This window comes from Peromyscus leucopus, chromosome 2 (assembly GCF_004664715.2).
Source record: "Peromyscus leucopus breed LL Stock chromosome 2, UCI_PerLeu_2.1, whole genome shotgun sequence".
Classification (NCBI taxonomy): Eukaryota; Metazoa; Chordata; class Mammalia; order Rodentia; family Cricetidae; genus Peromyscus; species Peromyscus leucopus.
In genome coordinates this window covers 57002853-57008523 of record NC_051064.1, presented here as the reverse complement: position 1 = coordinate 57008523, position 5671 = coordinate 57002853, and the positions used below count along the sequence as shown (strand labels likewise).

Below are 5671 nucleotides of genomic sequence, written 5' to 3'. Positions count from 1 at the left end.
CATTTCACAAGCTTTCCTTAAGTCAGATAAAGCCCAGGTACCTGCTGTTGGGAGACATGCTCACATGCCTCTGCACTGGAATATCTGGGTAAGGTGGCATGTCCACATCAGCCTTAACTCCGAGGGTGCTTCCTTTGTCTCTTAAAAGTGCTGGATTAGGTTTCTTGCTGATCGAATAGTCTGAGGCAAATCCTGGTTGTCTGAGGGTTGCCTTTGGTTTCCCTGTAAATCAGGCAGACACAACAGAATCAGCTGGCCTCTTCAACTGTAGTCTCATTATGCTGCTCCCCTGACCAGGTATTTCTGTGGGTCACACTTGTCAGAACCAGTTGGAAGAAAACAAAGAGGGGACCCTAGCAGGATGGTGAGCAGGGGATGAGGCCAGGGGTCAGTTGTGGATGAGGGTTCTGCCTGCCTCACTAGCCAGTGCTTCCCTCTGCTCGTCACTGAGCGCTTCCCAAGCGGTCACCAGTCGGTGTGAAGTCAGCACGGTCCTCCGCCTTCATCAGGAAGCCCACCCTCCTCACTCACAGTGATGGCCGCCTTTTCTAAAATGCTGCTTCTGCCATGTAGTCATCTAATATTTCACGTCACTGTTGAACTACTGCTTGAAAACTTGGTTTTAGAATTTACTATAACCTCCTAGAGATAAGTGTTCAGGAAATACAGCTGTCTACCATGTTTTCAGGCCATGTAATTCATATATATTTGAAAAATAAATGTCTTAAAACCCAAGGACATAATCACATCACAGGTTCTTGGTTCATCCAACAACCTATTGATGAGGTCTTTAGCTGAATCTTACTAATTGTAAGAACAATTTTGTAAAACAAACAAACAAAAAAAAAACCCTGAAAAGTACGTAACATGGCATCTTAGAACGACCTAGAGTGTGCACAGCCAATAGGACAAGGGGAGATCGGTCACAACAGCTGGAGGAACAGGACAGGTTGATCGGGATGAGGGTTCTTGTTAAATACCCTAGAAAGGTATTACTCTACTCAGCCACCACCACAGTCCCGTCTGCTGCACTCTTCTTCACAGGGACCATTGGATTTTGTGGGTCACATTCATCTGCACCTCATCGTTTCAAAAGAAATCCCAGCTGCAGGATTTTTCTTCTGACATATGGGTATCAGCAAATTATTCAATTAGCAGTTATCAGGAACAAAGGTAGTATTTCCATAAGTCCTTATGACAATCAATTCAGGGACAGAAATTTGTATGTGAAAAGCCCTACCTTCTAGAAAGAATGGCATGGTTTTCTTCACTCTCATCTGACAGTTAATTTGTCGCCCCATTTTCCTTTTCGAGGTCCTCTGACGAGCCACAAGCTGAGCAATCCTTGCGGTTTCTGTGCAAGCTACAGCGTAGCAGATGATCTGTGAGCAGCAGAGCAACAACAAGACATCCTGAGAGCAGTTTGCAGAGGCCGGGTGCAAGTGAGCCTACACACCCCAAAGCAGGAGGGCAATTCCGAGGGGCTCTCTCCCAATTCTGAAGGACCAAAATTATATTTAACACAAAAGGAATCACAACTGATCTAGAACACTTTCTCCAACTTGAGCTTTTCATTTATTCTTTAAATAGGTATTTATTAAGAATCAACAGTAAAGCAGGTATTGTGGGTTGGCAAATAAGCCAAAGTATCCTCTGCTCTACATGTACCAGCTCAGAGACACAGAGTACATCTTTTCCCCACTCACACAAGGAAAAGCAGTGAGGCACCGGAAGCTAAGCTCCCAATTCACAGAGTGAGGCTATCTCTCTGAGGCCAAAGTATATGAATTTTTAAAATTACGTTTGTTTGTTCATGTGAGACTCTCAGTTGAAATCAAGAACAGGGCTCTATACCACAGCCAATCACACTCCTACTCTTTGGGCCAGCATGTCTATACTGAGAAACATCACAATGTAAGTCAAAAGAAAACAAGTTACCTGCCTCAGTAGTTCAAGAAGGGGATATGAAATAGTCAAACCCTGGGAAACATTTTTAAATGCCAAAATAGAGGAGAAAAGAATTAAAAGTAAAACATATTTCAGAAACTGTATGAAGCACTAATTAGTTCATTCATTCATTTGGATATTTATCATTCAAGCATTCAACACATATTTATGAAGTATGATTATGAAGAGAGAAAGGTAAATCTTTCATTTCAGAAACTCTTTTTTTAAGAGAGAAAGAAGTTGAGAACTCTGTGATGAGTGCTTTAAAAACAGCAGATGAAGGCTTAAACCTGGGAGGCTGTGGGATACCAGCACACACTCACTGTACTACTGATACCACCTGTAATTAACTTGTGTCTCCCCCTTACACAAGTTCTACAGATGAGCTTCCCCTCTGACTGCTCTCTTGATCCTGGCTCCTTTTCTTCTCTGCCTAGCCCCACCCCACCTCTACTACCCCCCCAAACCCCCCTACACACAAAGAGAATCAAACATAGTAAGCTTGGTGGAAAACATCCCAGATGTTCAAGTAAGGAAAGGGCACCCAGAAAGCTGCACATTTGGGGCAGGGAATACAGGGGTTATCCTGTCGCTATCATACTGAAAACGGGCAGGTACCACTAAGTGAGGCTGACACACAGAGTGAGCACCATCACCTACTGCACCCACACCACACTAATGCCCACCCAGAGAAGCTGGAGAGTTTAGAGTGATCACACTCCCATGAAGGAGGAGCTGGAGGGTTTACAGTGATCACACTCATGTGAAGGAGGAGCTGGAGGGTTTACAATGATCACACTCCTGTGAAGGAGGAGCTGGAGGGTTTACAGTGATCACACTCATGTGAAGGAGGAGCTGGAGGTTTACAATGATCACACTCCTGTGAAGGAGAGCTGGAGGGTTTAGAGTGATCACACTCCTATGAAGGAGGAGCTGGAGGGTTTACAATGATCACACTCCTGTGAAGGAGGAGCTGGAGGGTTTACAATGATCACACTCCTGTGAAGGAGGAGCTAGAGGGTTTACAATGATCACACTCCTGTGAAGGAGGAGCTGGAGGTTAGAGTGATCACACTCCTGTGAAGGAGGAGCTGGAGGGTTTACAGTGATCACACTCATGTGAAGGAGGAGCTGGAGGGTTTACAGTGATACATCCTGTGAAGGAGGAGCTGGAGGTTTACAGTGATCACACTCCTTTGAAGGAGGAGCTGGAGGGTTTACAATGATCACACTCCCATGAAGGAGGAGCTGGAGGGTTTACAGTGATCACACTCCCATGAAGGGGGACCTGGCTGCTGAAGGAAGGAAACTGCAGCACAGCTTTGGCAGAGAGGCTCCTGCCATGAGGGACCAACCAACTGACATGGCTCAACAGGTAAAGGCACTCGCTGCCATGTCTGATGACCCGAGTTCAATCCCCAGGGCCCACAGGGTGGAAAGACAGAACAAACTTCTGACCTCCACATGTGTACTATGGCACATATGAGTGTGTACGTGCACACACACACACACACACACACACACACACACACAAAGTACATGTGTAATAAAAAACTGAAACAGTTGCACAGGTTTGCAGTGTGCGGATATGGCTATTTCAGGCTTCTTGTATAGTCACTCTGTGTAGACACTGGAACTGGCTAACTGTCACCAACACTCTGAAGCATGACATTACATGAGACATGACAGTGTGGGCTGCACCTTCGATGTGCGCTCATTATGGCTCTAAGTTACTCAGTGCTTTCACTTCGACCCCAAAGCATGATGTCAGAAGTGCCAGGGAGAGGACTTCAACTCTCGTGTGAGAATTCCGACAGATAAGATGTCCTCTTACCTCTCCAGATCTGCTAGTCTCTATCCTGACCACTGCTGGCACACTTCTCAGGTAGGCTTCTAGAGTGGGGTAACCCAGCTGCTTGAAGGGGATCCAGTCTCCAGTCAAAGATCGGTACTCTCCTTGGAGCCGGGGTAATGCTATCCCGTTTTGTGAGACTGCAGGACAGCCCTTAGCATCTTGGAAACCAGATCTGCCTCCAGCATCTTTGCCTGTAAGAACACAGAAGAAGGTTACTATATCATGACGCATCAGTCTGTGAATGGGAAGAGATTTTGAGAGCTGAAGCTTTCAGACTGTGCCACAAACGAGTGCTGAATGTCTCCTATGGGGAATAATACAGGGAAATACAGATAGTGATATTGACTACCACGGGAATGCGGGCTAAGTCAGAAAGGTACAGGAGGAGGGCTGATGGTCAGGACAGGAGGAAACCAAGGCTGCAGGGAGAATGCAGAGGCAGAGGTGTGGGCTGGAGAGCAGGGCACAGGAGTGCTCTGAAACTCCAGAGAGCCACGTGACTGACAGGACTGGAGGAGGATCCAAGCTGGAGAGGGAGCCAAAGGATACTAATGACTACATTTGTTAAAGTAATGCATCACTGAAGGGAGATCGAAGCAATGAGGGAAATAAAGTGGTCAGTTCTGATGGGAAAACTAATTGGAAGGATTTTCAGATGGGAGAATGCTTGGAAATGTGGAGAACTTGAAAATAAGGCCTGAGGAATTAAAAAAACAAGCTAAAAGTAGTCAGGATGCAGAAGCCACAAGTAAGGGATCCAAATATCTGGCTAAGGCACGCTGGGTAGTAACCACTCGCAGAGTCATGGGCTGGAAGCAGGTTTGCAAGAGAGGAAGAGGTCGAGGTTCACTCTGGATGGTAGAGGCTGGGTGTCCAAGGGCAGCCACATAGATATATTTACTAGGAACTCAAGTTAGAGGCCTGAGCTGGTAGATTCCCTGGTCTTCGCATCCAGTATAGAAAACGACAAGGCTAAAGATGGATTTCTATAGAAGGTAGTCATGTAAGTACAGAAAAAAGGACTACAAAGACTGACAAAAATGAGGAAGAGGTAAGGAAAGGGGGATGGAAAGAAGAGGTAGAAGGGAGGGGGGAGAAGAGGAGGAGACAAGAGCTGCATCCCAGTGTCTCGCAGACCAAAGGAGAATCAACCGAATAAAGTTCAAGTGTCATGACTGGCCCAGACAGTGAAGCAGAACTGAAGGCCCAACGTGAGCACACACAACTACATCCATCTAACATCCAACAAAGACGCCAGCAGCATGCACTGGAGAAAGAGGCGCGTGCGCAGCGTGCTTACCAAAAGTCCACGTCCGTATGTAGAAGAATGAAATCAGGCCCCTATCTATCATCATGCACAAAAAATTAACTCCAGATGGATAAAGAACCTCAATGTAAAGCCCCCAACACTAAAACTGCTACAAGAACACATAGGCAGTACCCTACAAGATACAGGTGCGAGGAAGGACTTTGTGAACAGGACCCCAGTTTCCCAGGAATTGAGGCCAACAAGTGATGAGTGTGACTTCCTAAAGCTGAAGAGCTTCTGCCTGGCTGAAAGCACAGTCGACTGGGTGAGGAGGAAGCCCACAGAAAGGGAGAGAATCTTCGCCAGCTACACACCTAACAGAGGACTCACATCCAGAATATAGAAAGAACTAAAAAAAGACTAGGCATCTGGAAAACAAATGGGCTTGGGACCTGAACAGCAAGTTCTCAAAGACAACATAAAAATGGTTAAAAAAAAATCTCAAAAAAAAAAAAAAAAAAAAAAGTTCACTATCCTAGCAGTTAGGGAAATGCAAATCAAAACAACTTTGAGATTTCATCTTACCACACCACCCCCCACCCCCATCAGAACTGCGGTGA

General features: G+C 45.9%; 1 long non-coding RNA gene across 1 annotated transcript; it reads right to left on the bottom strand.

Annotated features, from left to right (window-relative positions):
- Positions 1–29: 29 nt before the first annotated feature.
- LOC114684965 lies at positions 30–3925 on the bottom strand. Its single transcript, XR_003733433.2, has 3 exons — positions 3782–3925; positions 1241–1382; positions 30–222 (listed from the first exon to the last, which is right to left on the bottom strand). It is a non-coding gene; the product is annotated as an uncharacterized LOC114684965 (long non-coding RNA).
- Between the last annotated feature and the right edge of the window lie 1746 nt (positions 3926–5671).